A 19,735-nucleotide genomic window follows, 5' to 3' on the forward strand; every position below is an offset into this window, starting at 1 on the left:
AACACTAGAGTTCACAATCTTAGTGGTCTTGCGGTTTGAGATAAATAAGCACATTTATGGGTTTAAGACTGTTGTTTGGAACTCTGAACATGGTAGTAAGTTAAAAAATACTAAGATTTTATTTTCTTTAATTAGAAAACTGATTTAGTAAACCACTGAGGAAGTAATGTCTCAGTGTAGTTTATTAATTCAGGTGGGTTTTGTTCTTGCTGCCTTCGAGATGGGGAAACTAAAACTTGTGAGAGTTTCATATATCTATCTAATTCTGAAAGGACAAGTACAGGTAGGAATAAATGCATCTGTTTCAAATCCAGAGCTCAGGGAACCATTCTTTCTGCAGGTGATGGCTGGATCCCTAGTTTTATTTTTGCTCTAAAGAATGGAATTTTCATTTGTTGGCCACTGTCCTTTTCCCACCCAGATTGTATCTTTCCTCATAACACGGAATAATTTTTTTGAGAATATTGATTTAGATTAATTAATTTAACTTGAAATTAATTTTAAAATGCATCAGTTTGCAAGTACTGATGATCTTATTACACTGCTTTGTTTCATATTTTTTCTAGGGCAACAACTTTCAACCTGAGGTTGAAACTCAACTAGGCTCCTGTTTGCAGCACATACCTGTAGACCTCAAATTTAAATTTAGATAAATAACTAATTATGGTTTCTAATTATTTTTGCAGAATAGTGTACAGGATTAGGCCAATAGCTCTTGTCAATTTTAAATGAGGTTTGTACTGATACCATAATGTAATCAAATAAATAGGGTTGAAGGTAATACAGTTTTTATAGTCTCCAGAATAGGTATCTTGTTTAAAGAAATAGTTCATTCTCTCACTTAATTTTCTTTTCAGACATAGTAACAGAATATACTAAAATTGATATTTAAGATGACTAAATGTGCTTTTAACTTATATAGGCTTAATTTTAACACAACATTCAGTCTGCTTCCAGAGTATTTTAAAAATATATTTGCCCAAAGTTTACTGAAATATTGATGAGCTTGAGTGCTCACAAAAATGCTTAGCTAAAATGCAGCCCTGTGGGAGGTCTCACTGCTGAACACTGACTCATTCATGGACAACTCATATGAGTAAAAGTGAACAAATGTCATGAAGATAGTGCAAAAAATGGGCTAGGAATTCAACAGCAGCCTAGTGGCTGCACTGGGAGGATGCGTGGTGTATGACTATTTTCAGCTTGCAATGCTTTTCTTTGATTGTTATATATAAATGCTATCAGAAAACATGCGAGGTTTTGTATTTTTGAAAATGAGCCAGTAGTGTGGCCAGGTTGACAAGAAGGCTAATGGTATCCTGGCCTGGATCATAAAGAACATTTCCAGCAGGCCCAGGGCAGTGACTGTCCTCACATTCTTGGCGCTGGTGAGGCCCCACCTGGAGTAATGTGTCTAGTTTTGAGCCACTCACTCCAAGGAAGACATTGAGATGCTGGAGATTGTCCAGGGAAGGGCAGTGAAGCTGATGAAGTGTCTGGAGCACAAGTCCTCTGAGGGGCAGCTGAGGGAGCTGGGATTGTTCAGCCTGCGGAAAAGGAGACTCAGAGGGGACATTACCACTCTTTAAAACTATGTCAAAGGAGGTTGTAGCCAGGTGGGGGTCATCTCATCTCCCATCTAACAAGTGATAGCATGAGAGGAAGTTTAGATTGGATATTAGGACAAAATTGTCACTGAAATTGTTGGCAAGCATTGGAACAGGCAGTCCAGGGAGGTGGTTCAGTTGCCACCCATGGAGGTGTTTAAAAGACGTGGATGTGATACCTGGGGGCACAATTTAGTGTTGGACTTGACAATGTTAACAGTTGGACTCGATCTTGGAGGTCTTTTGCAACCTAAATGATCCTATGATTCTATCAGGCACACATTTTGGTACATTGTCTTGTTTTCCAGGGCCATTCACAGATTAATACCTTGTCGAATGGGCATGTGGGAACCATCTCTTGTTGACAGTAAATCTTGTTAAGTCTGTGCCACTGAGTTGATTTTCTTCAGAAGAAGGTATGAGATAATATGAGATGAGTTTTGGAGTCTTCTATCCGGAACATTGTCGTTTCTGAGACAACACACTGGCAATACTGGCAATACCAGCAATACCAGCTAGTGCAGCACATTGCAATTCCTTTTTAGGAATACTTACAACATATTTATGAATCAGTTTATTCATTAAACTTCCTTATATTTCTTCTCAATGTCAATTGTATTCTAATGCAATTTTTTGCCCTATGACTTTTTCCCTGAAAGAAATTATTATGTGTTGGCATTTGTTTTCATGCTGCTTTAGTTTGAAAAGCTGAACTACTGAGTATAAAGACCACACTGCACAATGACTGAAGGAGGGAGAATAAAAAGGAATATGCACAATAACGGATGCAGGCTGATGGGAAACTGAGCTGCAATCTCACCAGGTGAAAAAGGAATAATGTTTTGGTTCATACTGAGGCAGCATTTCATTTTTGTTTGCTTCTGGGGATTTCAGATGAGGTCTTCTGTTGCAGGAAACTTGTGAAAAAATCAAAGAGAGTGCCCTCTTTAATTTGTAATATGGCTTCAAGCCACAAGGCATTGTTTGCATATGTAAAACTGAAAAGACAAAAAGAAGATACTGGTGATGAAATATCTGCAATTATTTAGCACACAGCAATATGTCCTTGCACCTTTTCTCATTGGTAGGAATGAAAAATTCTTCACTCAAGGCTTGGGCATTCTTTCCCTCTGACTCTGTCTCTTTTTCTCTTCTCATGAAACTGCCTCTTCCTCTCCTTTTCTCCTTTTGCTTCTTCCCTTTAGCTGTCACTTGATACTTACTCTTCCTGTTTGGATTTATTACAGTGTCAATATCCAACCCTAAAGTAGAAATATGTAGAAAATAATTTGTCTTGGCCCTATCCGTGGCCTGCAGAGCTTTTATAATTTGCCTGATTTGTTATTATAGTTAATAGTATTACTAGTTAGACCTGCTAATACAGCACAAAAGCAAAAAGAATTGGTAGTAATGAGAAGCTTTTAGAGGCAATATTTAAGCAATAATGACCCCTGAGTCAAACATTTTCTGGCAGTTAATGACTGGCTGGAAGAGTAAAATGTCTAAGATAAACCCAGGGGCTCTCAACGCAACGCACCATTAGCTGCCAGGAAATGCCTGCCTTAGAGATCACTAATGCTATTATGCATCATAAAAACATGGAGAAAACCTAATTGCTTTCCTGCATGTTCAAAAGCTAAAAGCTGAACATCAAGTTGCCATGAATTGTTCCCTGCACTTGTGTTTTCCTAGGTGTTAATCACCAATGTAGTTACCAAAATAGAAACTGAAAATAATTAATTTGGAGTTGGTAATATTTCGTGCTGATTGTTCACTGTTAGGTGTAAGCCTGGATAAGTCTTTTTTGAAACACACTAAATCACTATATATATTTAAGTCATCCTAACCTTGAAGATTAACCATCAGTTCTGTGGGATCTCAAAAGACAGGTGTTACACCGAATGTAGACTACTTTTTATCTCTTTAGACATCTTTGTGCTAATACAGGAACAGCAAGCATTTGGAAAAGAATAAAAGTAATATTTCTAAAGCCAGTCTGCAACCAATACAAGCTGGAAATAAGCATTTTTACATCTTCCATTGCTGAATAGATGGGAAAATAATCTGTGAGCCAGATCAGTTTCTATTCTAGAATAAAAATAAAATCTCTCACAATTTCATGACTCAGTGATTAATGTTTTATTTGATGTAGTTTTGCATATTTCTGATGCCTCCGACTTTCCCCCTGTAATGTACCTCATTAGTTTTTTTTACATTTTACATTAAGCTTTAGATATGGCTCTTCCTTTCCCCACTGCTCTTGCCTCACTCACTTATTTCTTCTTGTTCTCCTTGTAAACAAATCTCACCTCATTTGACCGGCATCCTGATACTCTTTGAGACAAAGTTTCGGTTTACTATTCATAAAGGGGACTTTTTGTAACAAATTATTTCCCAGAGCATCCCGTTTGGATGGGAACCACTGTTGGTCAAGCAGAGAGGTGGAACTATCACCTGCAAAATGGAAGGCAGGTTGAATAAAGAACAGCCCATTTGGAAAATGTTACTCTCTTCCCTGCTGAATGCCTGGGCATTGCAATATTTATGCTGTGTTTTGTCTAGAGTATAGGCTGCACAGTGCAGCTATTGCCATATTTTTGCTATTGAAACAATCACTTCCACCCACCCCAGATCAGCTTCACTGTGAAATTTCTTGTGTCCTCCTTTTCTGAATATCATCCAAAGGTTTTATTTTTGTACAAATACATTTTTACATGAGTTCAAAATTTGTTCTTGAGTAAATGTTTTTTGTGATTCGTATATCTCCTGTTGATTTAAAGTCCTAGAGAAAATACAAAGTTAATGAATCAGGCAAACCCAGGGAGAGTTATACAACTCAGATAGCACATGCTTAGGGAAATATGGCAAGACGTGATGGAAATAAAGAAGTGACATTATCATGTACAGGTTCACAGCTATAAAAGACAAAGAAACAAAGAAAAGTCTAACTATAGCTTTTTCCTGCTTGGGTCCCTATCCTTACAACTGTGTTTAGTGCTAGTATACAAACATAACATTACAGAAATATCTATTGACCAAAAACTGATTGAGTCCAAAGATCCTGAAATTCTTTGATACTTGTCAAGTCACAAAATCTACCATATGTAAAACCACTGTCTAGTTCTACTCTTGAACACCTGGAAATGCATAGCTTGATTCATTAGCAATTTATGACAATGCAGATGGTGCTACTCAGTGACTTTGTAGAACAGACTTTTAACCTGTAATTTGCTTCTAAGAATGTTCCAGGGTTTGTCAGCACCACAGGGTACTGGGTAGAAACTCTTTTATCACCTCTTTAGCCCCCATATGGATTTACAAATGAATCCTGAAAATGACCACTAACACAGAAAGTACAAATGATCTTTAAGTGCATCTATCACGTGAGCCAAAAAAGTGACACACCAAGCTGTTGCCATCACAGAAGTTCAACCCCAAGGGCAAAATATGACCCAGAGTCCATAACCTCTCTCCCCCTGCTTCTCATTGCCACAATAATCTGCAAAATCAGATGCTCTAAGAGCACTATTAATAATTTCTCAACACGGTTCTTACTTGAGCTGGTAAAACCAGAAAGAAACAGTTGTCTAATGCTGTTTTTATTTTATATTCCAGTTTAATTTACTACCTATGCTGCTAACTCTTTTTAGATAAGTGAGAAAACCACTGAACTCAGATCAAAAAGCATATTTTTTCACACAGACTTAAAAGTCAAGTCTTATACAGAAACTGTTTCTTTGAACATGATGTTCTTTACTTATTTTGGATTAGTATAAAGGCCTGGAACTGAGTCCTGCTGATTTGAGTTAGCTACTCTTGATCACTGTTGCTTAAATTGCAGTGACATTTTCTGTAGTTCCAGCTCCAAGGACACAAATCTGCTTCTTGCTTGGAATGAACAGATTCTGCATGAAAAATCAATAGCACAAGGTGTCAATGCAAGGTCTGCTTAGTGCAGTAGGTTAGTAAACTAGCTTGTTGCAAGTACAATGAACTTGTAGCTAGTTTTGATCACAAATAGAATAAGAGGCAATTCTGAACTGGTCTTCTGTTTTCATGTGTGTAACATCCATGTACTCAACAGGGCTGTGTGCTGTACAAACCAGAGCTATAAAACAAAACCTGGCATCCCAAAAGGGAGTGAGAGGCTCTTGCTCAGGACAGAATTGGTGCAGAAATTGGCCAGGACATTATCCAGCCTAGGAGCCTACTTTACAGAGGTCTTATCTGGTTTTCAGTCCTCTAATCTCATGAGCAGCCACTTAAACATGCACAGTATGTAGCTTGTAGGTGAGATGATGATGTTCAAAAGCAGCAGTGGGTCCACAACATCTTGCTTCTCATCTTAGTGCATGAAGTCACGCACTACATCAGGATCTAAAATTGTCCTATTTGCACCTGCTGAAAAAACTTCACTGCTTAATTTCATACCTCACGAAGCTTACCTAAGATGAAATTGAGCCTGAAATACACCTTTCCTTTAAGAAAAAAGCTATCTAAGCACTATATAACAATTAAAAGAAACTAGGATGTTTGGAGACCCTGGAAATATAGATACCCCTCTGGCTGTACCAGCAATTATCTGAAACATAAGTGGTTTCTAACCAAGTGCCTGAGAAATACTTTCACAGATCATATCCCTACTTGGAAAGCTGTTGTACAAGCACAAAACAAAGAGGATGTTAATCCGTGACTAACTTAATAACATTTGACTGTATAAGAACAAAAATACTGTCCTTGTAAGCAAGAGTACATGGCCCATAGTCTTGTCCCTTTAGAGTAGCCAAAAGTGAGGCAAGTCTAAGAAATAGAGTGTGTACATAGAACGATCTTTGTCCTGAAAGACTTTTACAGATTATAAATAACACAGGCAGAAACTGGGAGACAACAACAGACAGTAAGACTGGCTGTGATGCTAGATATCAAGTGATTATTTGTCTGCTGTGAGCTTCAAAAGGAAAGACATTTTTAAGGAGGTTGAAAATATAATTCTGGGGACCTTCCCCCTTATTCTAGGAGGGGAATGAGGCTAACTTTAAAGAACACAAAAGGTCCAACAAATTAAAGCCTACACCCCCAGTAGGGCTGGTATAGGACATCTACTCACAGAGATGCTGGGCATAAGCAGAACACTCATGCCTCCAGTTCTTTTGTTTCCCCTGCTTTCACTGTCTACAGATCCTAGAGAACAAAAGACAGCTCATAAATATAATTTATTATATTGCAGAAGTCAAGCCATGCTCCTTGAACTTGCTGCAAAACACGATGAGATGTGCAGAGGTCCTTTGTGTCTGATCTAGTTCTGCAAGTACATATTAAACATTTCTTTCTGGTAAGAACACAGGTTGTGACTCAGAAGGTGCTGTTGCATATGAAGGATCAAAATGCTCAATAAAACTCTTTGCAAAAAAATAGAGTACAGAAACTAAAAGCCAGGTAAAAAACACCATTAAGAGAACTGTAGCACCAAATTATCTTTCTATCCCTTAGGAGGCCAGCATAGATAACCAGTTTTCAGATTACAGAGGAGAAATTTTCTTGGTTTTGTTGAAAGAATAAAGATTTAGCTCAACAAGTTACTTCCATTTCATCTGTTTTCCAAAGTGAAAGGAAATATAATGTCTGGATTTTAGCATCAATCAATAAACACAACTACAGTTTAATACAAATATTGCTATTCATTACTTTACACTATAATGACTTCATTTGATCTGAGCACTGAAAAAAATCAAGAAAACTAGGCTCTTGTAAGGCACCAGACATTTAGCAGGAACCATCTTCAATCTCACTGCTGCAAAAATGTATGAAAAAGAAAGTTCCCATGTGTGATATGTTGTAAAGTAGGAGATAACTGAATGAATAAAATTATCCCATTATCATAGTATTGAAACTAACAATGGAATAAAACTACCTACAGTCTAATAAAGACCCTGGGCTGTCTTTTGCCTTAATGTTTCTATTATTTAAAGGAATGGGCAATAGAAACCTTAGGCTTTTAATAATACTGAACACTATGTGAAAATTAATGCACACACTTGCAACTTCTAATTTAGTGTCAAAAAATAAGACATTCCTATTTTTTCTGTCTTTTTCCTTCATGATTATTTTAAGCAGGATTTTCACTGCAAATGGAATTTCCCATTTGCAGTTACTATCCCCTCATTTAAATATGTATTTATATCAATGACAAAAGCATGCTAATGCATATTTTCTCATCTCCTTTTAAGGAGGGAAACTGTGGGGAGGTTTTCTGCATGAAAGTTGATTCTCCATGTCTTATCATTTTCTAATCATGTTTACCTGAAAGCAAGTGCAAGACAAATTCAAAGTTCTGATTGATTTGGATTCTTCACCACTATCAGTAGAATAATTTTTTGGGACATGATTGAAGAACTGCTGCGGAACCGCTTCACCTACTGGAGTTGCAGGTCTGAAACATTTCTGAAGGTAAAAGCTTTCAAAGTTAAGGCAACTGTATCTCATATGCTGATAGTATGCAGTTAATACTTTTAATGTCAGTGAAGGACGCTCTTCAGATTTTGCACAAACGTAGTAATGTTAGTTGCAACTGCTTTCTGTTTTTCCTCCCTTATCAGTGCAGCAGGACGGACTTGGATACTGATGACTCTTAAAACTGCTCTTTCCTTCTTCTGGTCAAGAGCAATTTGCACTAGGATAATTGTCTATGCAGTGTAAACTGGATTAACCTCAACTGTGTTGGAGCTTTGCACCCAGCTAGCACTCCTGGACAAGATCCAAGGCTGTCTCTCAGAGGTGTTTTGTGGGCACTGAATTTGAACTAGGTTTTGAAACAGATTTTGTCTTTTAGTTTGTCCTTTCAGAAATTATATGGCAACAATGAAACAAGAGTTACTCACTAGGGTGTTTTTGAAGATGTTACATACTGCAAATAATGCTGTATACCGGTGGCTTAAGCTGCAGGGTAGGTACAAGAGGATTGCTGCTTTATTTTGATAGACTGCTCAGAGAATTCATTATATTTAACCATTATTTGGGGGTCAGAAACAGTTTTGCACTTTATGTTGCTCACAAGTGCAGGAGGACATTTAATGTGATAAACTGACAGTAAGTAATGTGGAAATTGAGGCAAGGGACTAAACATGAACAGTAGGGCAGACCAAGAGCAAATTTCAAAAAGTCCAAATGGCTACACTAAAAATTAACTTCAGAGCAGGGAGCCAGTGACTAATCCCCTTTTGAAATTTGTCAGTAAGGTAGTTAAGAAACTGGCTATGGTTATTTGCCACAGGACAACAAAACATACTCCTTAAGGGATAGTAAAATAACAGTGTATAAATATTGCCTACTGTAAATTAAAATATAAGTTAAACATTAAAATTATTAACATTAGCAAACAGGAAAATGTTTAACCAATAAAATCAAGTACACCGTCTCCCTTGCTGCTTGATTGCCCTGCAGGCAGTAAGCAGCCACTTTGGGGAGTTTTCCAGTTGTTATCAATGAACTCCTCGGTAACTCTTTTGAGATACCTGCAAGGATCTGAAAAACATGAAGTCTCTAATGTTCCCCTGAAATCTGCTTCAAGTGTGTATCACAGACACTTGAAATCTTGCAGGAGTCAGAAGTTGATCTTCGGAGAAAACTGTCCATGCATGGGAGGGGGAGGTCTGGAGGAGGATGCCCCTCCACCTGCACCCAGAGACGTGGTAGCACCGGCCACTCGCAGCCAGAGAGCAACAGTGACCCGGGAGTGGAGCCCTGCAGAGTACGTGTCCACTCTCCAGTAGAAGAGGGAAGGGTTGACAACAAGGACTATCCTGATTTGGGTGTAGCAAGCCCAATGTGAAAGACTGTGGGAAACAGGGGCAACATACGATACACCATTTAAACATACCCATTTCCACGTGTATCTTGAGTTCCAATGAGATGCTAAGCACCCCCAGTCAGTCATTTGGAGATAATTTATTTAGGGTGCAGAATAACCATTCCATATTTACTTAGAACACTGGGTGACTTGGGTCCACCACTTACCCAGGATATTTTGGTGGTAACCAGAATTACACCACAAGCTGAGTATTTCAGTATTCACTTCTCTGTATTCTAGATTATTTTACAGTGCAGGTGGAATTCACTAAACTCTATATTAATATCATAAAGTCACTGAAAATAAAGAACTTCGTGTCCCTATCCACCCAATTATCCTGGGAGTGCCACAACAACCTCTGCTAAATAAGATGGAGTATTTGAACATTAAAAGCAAGAAACACAGTAAAACAAAACCAAAACCAAACAATTTATCAAGCTGATAAATTCAGGATTCAAGCCAGAAAACAAAGCCACTGATCCAAAACCACCAGTACCTTCTTCTGCAGATGAGAGTCATTCCAGGAGCCTCTCAACACTTCATGAAAGCAGTCCTCCACTCACAAATCAATGGAATTTCAAAGACAGAGGAGAAAAAGCGATTTTTAAAGCAGTCAGTGGGAAACAGACTTTATTTCACTATAACAGCTCCAACAGGCATGTTGTGCAGAGATGCTGGCAGTCAGGAACAGAGAAATCCAGGCTCATTATTTAGGGTGGACTACTATATGGTACCAAATGTAATGCAAAGTAGGGAATTGATAGATCTTTTGTATAGAGGGCAATGACTGACGTACTGAAATGAAAATGATGTTATAAACCAGATATATGGGTTATATTCTAAAGCATGGGAAATATTGAAAAATATTTCAAAAAATATTTCAGTTTTTCTTTCTGTTCTTCCGAGGATGCTGTGAAACATCTGCTACTGAAAGCATGCACTGAAGGAAATACAGTGTAATTTAGGGCTGTATGTTTCCACTCCAGTAAGATGAAATCAGATGCTTTAGGGGTTGTTTGTTTGCTTGCTTGTCTGTCAAATATTTTCTTTCCTAATGTTTTCCCTTCAGTTGTAAGATTTGTATGGAAATTGTGTGGACACTGTCAGTCACTGTCAATATATATATGAGCTCTAGTCTCCAGATATCATTTATATTATCAGGGCAAATCTGTACATATTGAATTGAAGTACTTCTGTTTAGATGCATATGTCATTACTAGTCCAAGGTTTGGTAGTTACCTGGGGGACAGTGTTTGGTCTTTTAGGTCTGGCTGCATCTATACTGCCAGTATGAAAACAATTGTGTGTCAAGGACCATTAGGTTAATGTAATTTCTGCAATCACACAGAGTCTCATATTGTGGTATATCTTGTACCTGGAGAAATCTTTCTTCCTGTAAAGTTTGGCCACTGCTGCAAAACAGGTCTGCTAACATTCCAGAGAATTTTAAGTATTGAATTTGTCCAGACATTTTTAAGCACTTTGGTAAGTGTGAATTTTCTTACCATACAGTTAGAGAAACTGAGGTACAAGTAAAATAATGTCTCCAGTGACCACTGTAACAAAGGGGATTAGTCAAGGAAAAGAGCCTGCAATAAAAACATTCCTTATCATATGACTTTCAGGTTCACATATCAGTCAGACAGCTTGCTGAGGCACATATCTAACTCTTTTGTGACAGGTATCACATGGTATGTATGCTACAGGAGATTTAACACAGCTCCATAAAATTTCCCCGAAAATCTATCACATAGTCTTTTTACTACTACATATGCTACAAAATCATGATTTGTGACATGACACTGGCTGTTGCAATTAAAAGGCTTAAGCACCAAACTCAGTAATAGCTTATTTTTGGCTTTTGTCATGTAAACCAGTGAGATTCAAAAACTATGTAAAGAAGCTACCACACTCTGCAGGAGCTGATGAGGGCTGCAGGAAACTTAGCCTCATTTGCTTGAAAGAGGAGCAGTATTTCCATGTGATCTCTGGAAGAGTGGCTACCTCTGTTTTGCAAAAGGAAACCCAAGAGTAGGGATGTCGGTGACACAGAGCAGAGATATTTCTCACAGGCGTTAATTTAGCGTGGTGGCCAGGATGCAGTGGGAGGGATCTGCTGACCCTGCTGCACCAAGAAAAGTAGATGGTTGGATCCAGACTGAGGTTGGGTCTAGCTTTATTTGATATAGAACCTGGTGTGTCAGGCAGTCAGGGGGTAACACTAGTGTGAAATTACTTGCTATGTAAACATACCTGACAGCAGAAAGTGCCCAAGGAAGGCAACTTCAAGCAGAATCAAGTCCTAAACCTCTCCACTTCTTCACCCGGTCCTACAAAGAGACTGTTGTTTCTCTACCTGCTCCATGTCAGTGTTTTAACATGTAACAAATATTGCCTAATGCTTGCAGAAAACTCAGAAGATAAAAAGTGTTTTCTGAAAGCTTAGAGGAGACTGAGAGGAGACTTCATTGCTGCCTTCAACGTCCTCACAAGCGGAAGCAGAGGGGCAGGTACTGATCCCTTCGCTCTTGTGACCAGTGACAGGACTCATGAAGCTGAGTCAGGGGAGGTTTAGGTTGGATATCAGGAAAAAGTTTTTTATTGAAAGGGTCGTTGAGCCCTGGAACAAGCTCCCAGAGAAATGGTCACAGCACTAAGCCTGACAGAGTTCAAGAAGCATTTGAACAATGTTCTCAGGCACATGGTGTGACTCTTGGGGCGTCCTGTCCAAGGCCAAGAGTAGGACTCGATGATCTTGATGAGTCTCTTCCAACTCAGCATATTCTATGATTCTATGAAATGCTTAAGTGTCATAATTACTGAAGAAAGTCATGAGTTGCTCTGTCAAGAAGGGAAAAAAAAAGGACAGTTGACAAAAAGAAGAAATTGGATGAGGGTTTTTTGCATGAGGTGTACATTGATAATACCATGGTAAAATTCCTTGTTGAAAGTGAAAAGGAGCCCACCATACTGTACTGCTACTGTGATTAAAACCTGGGAGGATTTCATGGCCAGGTGCTCAAAGCAAGATCTAAAGCTTTCAGCTAGAAGGTTTTATTCTGTAAAACTCTAAGGAGATAGAAAATAAATATCTAGAAAACTTGTTAGAACAAAACTTAAAAGAATCTTGGTAGAGAATACACACGTGGGATTTTACTCCTCTTTTCTAAATTATTCCTTAGAGAGGTAGTTTCTGAAGAGTGGTACTGTAAGAAATTTGTAGTTTCTCATCATTTTGGTATGAAGGGCAGCAAAATTTGGCAGATATAAAAACATAGGTTTGTAGTATTCATATGCAAGTTGTTTGGGGTTTTTTCCTGGCCTTTTCATAGTGGCCTAGTTTGATAGTAAAACTGCTTGATAAATGGAAATACTTCTTACAAAATAACCAAGGAAAAAGGTGATATTTTACCTGAATTTTAGCCATCTTTTTTAATTAAAAAAAATATATATATATATTCCTTGAAACATTTCTCAGAGAGGGAAATAATCTCTTTTGGAGGCAGCATTTTCTTTTTGCTCTGTCTTTCTACAGACCCTCATGAAGTTTTTATATATTCTACTGAAAGTCTTCAACTTGTAGGCAATAATTAAAAATGTGGAGCCTCTCAATCAAAGCAAGGTAGAACTTAGAAAAAGCTCAGATCCGCTCAAAGACATGCTGAAATTCTAAGAGAACCTGAGAGAGAGAGAACATTTTTCTTCAGCTGTGAACTCACAGTCAAACAGGACTGTTGAATCCACTGTAATACTAATCCCAGTCTTTCCCCTCCTTCCTTAGCTTGCGCTACTTATAAAACTTCTAATTTAGAAAGTGATGATGAATGTACTGATAGCTCTATTCCTTGTTTGTGTTCAGAGAGTTGCTGGCAGCATTATGTGAACAAAATACTTTTATTCTTTTCCCCTCATTATGTGAAGAGAGCTGGGAGAATTGATTGGATCTTATTCTGTCCTTTTATCAACAGAATAGTTTTAAAAGCAATGATCTCAGAATCCTTGTTTCTGCTGAAATGCAAAGGAGAAACTTCCAAGTTCCAAGGACTTTTTAGAGCCAGCTATCATGAAATATTTGAATGTTACTTGTAAGTGGCCTGAACTAAGAGATGTTGAGATAAATAAAATGCCTATGAAACCACATATTCTATTTACTTTTAAAAATAGAAAGGTACTTTAAATTAATTTGTTCAGTTTCTTTACAATATAAGCTGGATTCACATCCCAGATTCAGCCTTTTCCTTTCCAAAACCAAGTAGTGTGCAACCATGGATTATTGTGACTTTTGCATATTGCTTTTTTGGGTGTTTACAGAGTAATACACAATTATTATACTATAAAAATATTATTCTCCAATGTGAAAAGAATATTGAAAGCTAAGCAATATCTGTTCTTGTTTTTGCTTGTGCAAATATGAAATCTAATGTAATTTCTTACGTCATCCATTTCATTACCATTCCCTTCAATTTGTAATCCAGGTTTCTCATCAGGAATTTGAAAGAAGAACATGCCAATTCTCTTTGTTCTGTCTCTCTTAACTACAAGCCACCATATGCTTATGACATAGAGCAAACAACCTGAAACTCCACATGTGAGATATACTTTGTTTTCACAATTAGAAGAATCAAAAGCACCATGTATTCCTACATCCTTTGACTGTATTTTGCAACAGTGGCTATGGTGCTGAGATTGTCAGGAATACAGGTTTTTTAAAAATTTATTTCCAAATGAAGCTCTATGATGACTTATTTAATGAGTATATTCTCCTTCTGTGACAATGCAGTCAAAGGAGATTAGGCAACTCACAAGGAGCTAAAACTTTCAAACTCTTCAGGACGTGGTAACGTATACTTCGAAAAGGTAAGAAAATTGCTTATTTATAATTGAGCACTAGTGGTATTCATCTGGAAGCCTGCATTTGGATGAGATAAATCCTATATTAAAAAGATGATACCACAGCTGAAGCAAAGTGAAAATACATTTTAGGAAAATTCTTTGTAATTTCAGCATCTCTGTTTTTTGTCTTGCAGACACTTGATTTCAGAGGCCAAGTTGAATTTTATTTCTGAGAAACTTATGTGTACAAACTATGGGTTGCTTGGTTTGCTTTTACTCCATCACACAAACAGGTTTGTTTGCTAAATTGCTCTACAATTTCTTGCCTTGTCTGTCTTTACCAGCATCTGAAGGTCCAAAACCAGCCTAAAAGGGTCAGAAAGGGGGAGAATACATAGGCACACCCATGATTCATGTTTATACACTTTAAAAAACCCTAACAGCCTTAAAAAAAAAGAGATCAAAACAGTTTGTTTTAATGCAGTAAAACAAGGTGTTGTGGAAATCAGACTCTTCCTATTCTTCTTTGAGCCATCCAAACACCAGTACCAACTTGACACTGTAATGAGTCAAAAAGTACATCTATAAAGTAAGCTTTCAGTTCAGCAAACAAAATCATCTCGTACTCCTATGTGGCAACAAAGTGTTTTTGAAAACATAAAAGTACCTGACAGTCACTTTTGTTCAGTAGGTGAAAACTAAAGGATACCAAGAAAATGTCAGGATACAACCTGTACCTTATTTGCATTTTCTAGTCTAATACCTAAATGATGCATCAATTAGCTTTTAGGCATTCATAACTTAGTTGAACTTTCATTGATGGGAATAGTGCAACACTTGACGATTTCAGCAGAGATGGAATCTACCTCTCAGTAAATAGAGATAAAAAAATTGCAAAAAGAAGAAAAGCCACAAAATATCATGAAGAAAAAAGAAGCTATAGTGGTCAAGATAAAGAAATAGATCTACAGGAAATCAGTCTTCAAAGCCTTCAGTGGACATAGCAATTACACAGCAAGTGAGAATTTGGTCAGTAGCCAATAGTGAAAAAAACCCAAACCACAAACAAATTTCAAATTATAATACATACCATTGCTGCAAAACCAATGTTGGGAACCCCTTCTGCAGTGAAGCCAGAAGCAGTGCCCCCAGGAATACTACAGCTGGTTCAAGGCACTATATTAAAAAAAAAAAAATTAAAAAAATAAATTAAGAAAACATGTAGGATAGAAGAATAAGGTAGTTTTCCTCAAACAAGTGCATCTTTTTTATAAAGCAACTCATGACCATTTGTTCTTCCTGTACGTCATCAGCGTACGTCATCAGCAGCACAATGAATTTTGAATGCAGATGATAGTTGTTAAAGAAAGCAAAGCTAAAGATTAACAAAAGCTTTCAAACTCAGAAGGCAGAAACATTTTGGGTGACTTGTGGAACCTTTCCCACTGGAATTTCTTTTCCAAGAGCTTAGGGAAGTGATTTAGGTCATTGTCTACATCTGTATTTTTTCAACAATAGGGAGATGGCCTCCACAGTCTTTTGACCTTGAAATATGCATTTCTGTAAATCACAGGCAGTGTAATAGCAACTGAGAGACAGTCAGGGCAACTTAAGTTTGTACAAAGGAGTGCAAGTTTTCCTGTCCCCTGCACTCTACCATACTTCTCCTTGTTAATTCTACAGCTGAGACAGTCAGTCATTTCCTCCCAGGTTTGCTGCATTGCTGGCTTTGAACCTGTGTAAGAACTCCACTTGCTTCTGAAGGGCAAGGTGATATCACCTTGTTGGAAGCCCATTTTAATGCTGCAAAGTAGAAACTTGACCTTGCAATGTCTGAAGACAGCATCGAGGCTGTTTCAGCTAAAATTCCTTGCTATGGTGTGAAGATGACGTCTTAGCCACCCCATGTGTGGAAAGACACAGATGTCTGAATGGGACCCTTTATCAGAAAGAATATGTGCTGGCTGAGGCCAAGTCATGATTTCTGAACAGCCATTCTTAACTTTAGTTGTGATGCATTTGGATGAACCATTTCCTCATACAAATCCCACAGAAAGGCCTTATATTACCTGGAGTGAATCTACCATCCTCCATAGAGAGCTGTAATTTAGGCAGGGGCCTAAATCACGTAGACATCTCCTGAGCCCCCAGGAGCTGGCATCGTTCCCTGTGTCTGCAAGAGTGATACTTTTCACCAGACGGAGATTTATTCTGTGCTGACATCTTCAGAAAATGTTCATTCTTTGCATTGTCAGGTTAAAGTAGTATTCATAAGTAAGAATATAGGTGTACATTCTTCTGGGAAATAGGCCTGGAGAAACTGGAAATACACAGAGTGTGGGGAGGTGTGCACATGCATATATTGTGTAGAGAGACAGACACACAGTCCAAGCTGCCCTGGTTCATTTGAAAAAGTCAAAAAAAGACAGCTTGTACTTAAGGCTTGGGATTTGCTGTTTTGGCTTTCCTAATCCACTTGCCTTCTTGCCAAGCTCAAATTAGATCAGAATGAAAAGAATTGTAGGATTTTTATGAAAATAGTGGGGAAAATGTGTCTGTATTTCTCAGTTAAGAACAGGGAAGATTGTTTTGTTCATACTTATGATGGTTCCCCTCATGATTGAACAGGTTCTTTATTGTATGTTTAAGGCAACTCTCTGCCATGCAGTATTTCATTACTCATGGGAGTTTTTAATGTTAATTTGAATGAGACTTAGAACAAGATTTGGTATAATAAAAAATTAATATTAATAATAAAATATCAATTTCCTGATATGTATTTATCACTACATTTGTAGTGGTAGTCCTTTATTATCCCCTGAAATAGCTTTCTTCTTGATTCTTTTTTTCAGGCAAAATAATTTGTGTGTTGTAACTACTCAGTTAACAGCAGACTTAATAAATGAAGGTTTTTCAGCTATATGAATATAGAAATATGCATTTGAGAGAGAAATGTGTACCCACAAACACATACACTTCAGTTTAAATTAAACTTACATGTTTAAATTAGATTTTGTAGCTAATTTTGTCTTGCTAGCTAAAAGCACCATGGTATGTGACCTTATTTACAATAAAATACGTCTTGCTTCATCTGGTCACAAAAAAAAAGCGAACTAAAGCTGGAGTTTTTCCTGTCATTCTGTACTATTTTCATTCTGGTTGCTTCATCAAGCTTGTATCTTCTGTTTTCAGTTTTTAACGCGTCTCCCTCCGTACCTGTTTTTGCCATAAATTTCACAACTCGCCACTGCCATCTTGTGGGAAAACTTTTGTTGTTACTTCACAGAAAGTATGAGAAGAAAATGACCAAAAATGGGAGAAAACTCATTAAATACAATTTGTATTCTGAAGATATTGGTAGCAGTCAGCTGAAAAGTATTACTTCATATAGAAACCAAAAGTCATAAAAGTCGTATATTTACCATGAAACTTAAAAATGAAAATTCAAATTTCACAATGGTCGAGGTATTTGCCAACAACATCAAAACATTTTGTTCTCAAAGAAAACCCTTTATTATAAAACTTAAAAGGTGTTATATTAAGCATCTAGTAATACAACTTCTACACACATATAGCACATTAATGTACTCCATAAATTGAGCAAAGCTATTTTGACTTTTATGAAATGCTTTGGTACAAAAACCCCAAAAATGTGTCAAAAGCTTTTAATTTCTTTTCTTTCCTTTTATTTTTTTTTTTTCTTCAAGATGGGGAAAAATTCTGTGAAAGTTTTCAATTTTTCATAAACTGCATTTTACCATGGATTTTTTTTCCCAAAAAAGTTATAGCATATGTTAAAACTTGAGAAACAAACTTTATCAGGTCATAACTGTAAAATGTAAAACGTTTTATATCAATGTATGACACCTTAAAAAGTGGTAGAGTTGCAAAAACACATAGTGATCAAACAAGAAGTGGATACTCCTTCCAAAATTTGCATGATCACAAATATTTTCTAGACCATGCAGATAGAGGAAAGAGAATATCTTTATGCTTTTTTCAAGGTCAATAGTGGCTGGCTGCCCCTTCACATGATGCAAGAGTTATTGTACCAGGCTGTGCCACAGTATCATTCATATTTGTGTGAAGAAGTGAGTAGGTGTCAGCACTGGACTTGGAGCTCACTGAAGGCTCTCACAGCAGTTGTAAAAGAGGGAGTAGGTCTCTGAAGCAGGATATAGGCAGACAGAAAAGTAATTTAGACCTTCCCTCTGTTAATAGCAAGGAGTGATCAGCTCTGGCATCTTAGGTGATTTCACTTTTTCTATCCAGGTGCTAGCAGGTCTGGAGTTCAGAGGGACATTGGAGAAGTTGAATAATTGCATGCTGTGTCCTGAGAAGACCAGACTTTTTGTAGTTCCATCCAACTTTTTAAATGCATTCTCCCATTTAGATGTACATCAAAAACGGGCTTTCTGCTAGGCCAAATACTTTTGCAGCTGCTGCTGCAAGCTGAACCAGTGCTGCAGAAATGTTGTCAGCAGTCTATGGCATTGCCATATGAATTTTTCCCCATTATAGGACCAGATTCAACAGTTTTCTCTATCTGGTTGACTCTCTGCAAATACTGTAAACCCAGGTGAGTCTCAAAGTCTAGGTTTGCAGTTGGCTGGTTTTGCCGAAATACCAGGACCTATTGCCTTAATCTTGGGTGCAGCAGATCCTCCAGTCATGCAATTTTGTCATCCCCAATGTCCAACATATACAGATGTGTTTATACTAGATGTGCTAAGAGAGAAAAAGGAAAGTGGTATGTTATCTCATCCACTGTCTCTCATGCATAAAAGTGAGTTTCAGTGTTAATGCAACTTTTTGCGAGCTTGTTAACTTTGCAGAGAGATGCTTCTTTATTCTCTGACTTGGAAGCATATTTAAGTCAAAAGAAGACACTCAAATTCTCAAGAGTGTGGTGCACAGTGGCCCTTAGCTGTGAACTGCATGGAGAGAAACATCAAACAATGTAAGATTTTTGTATTTTCTGCCATGAAAACATGGGTAGAAACATCCAGAAAACTGGTAGAAGGACTGTGATCTGAGGAAGGTCAAATATACAACAGTAAGTGGACTAATCAACAGTAAATTTGGGATTCCTCGCGTGCCTTTGAGTCTTGAATTACACCCTCTAGTACACATTTCTTTTGTTCCTGAATGGAGGTGGACAGGAATTGGTAGTTCTTAATTGCACAAGGTATTTTTAATTATAAAACCCTCCCTTTCTTTTGCATCGAGATCAAGTTAAATCTTTTCTGTGTACAGTTAAAAGTAAGATGAGAAGAAGAATTAAACAGGCACTAATGTGCAATTCCCTCATCGCTCTTCTTGCATATGCTCCTTATGGTCACTTCCTCTCTGGACCACTGAGTATGTATTTATACAGTGTGGAAAAACTTCAGGAATGTAGTTATATAGAACTTCCATTTTTGATAAACTGTCACTTCCTGGGGAAAGA

General features: G+C 37.5%; 1 protein-coding gene across 1 annotated transcript in view; it reads right to left on the bottom strand.

The window, feature by feature from the left end:
• Window positions 1-15,834: 15,834 nt before the first annotated feature.
• The window catches only part of TOPORS (TOP1 binding arginine/serine rich protein, E3 ubiquitin ligase), a 28,573-nt gene continuing 24,672 nt past the window's right edge, over window positions 15,835-19,735 (bottom strand). Inside the window, exon 6 of the transcript XR_007907980.1 lies at window positions 15,835-19,724. The gene's annotated coding sequence lies outside the window, so the exon portion shown is untranslated. The remainder of the gene's footprint in view (window positions 19,725-19,735) is intronic.

Source organism: Manacus candei, unplaced genomic scaffold (assembly GCF_025592945.1).
Source record: "Manacus candei isolate 608988 ecotype Guabito, Panama unplaced genomic scaffold, ASM2559294v1 h1tg000074l, whole genome shotgun sequence".
Taxonomy (NCBI): Eukaryota; Metazoa; Chordata; class Aves; order Passeriformes; family Pipridae; genus Manacus; species Manacus candei.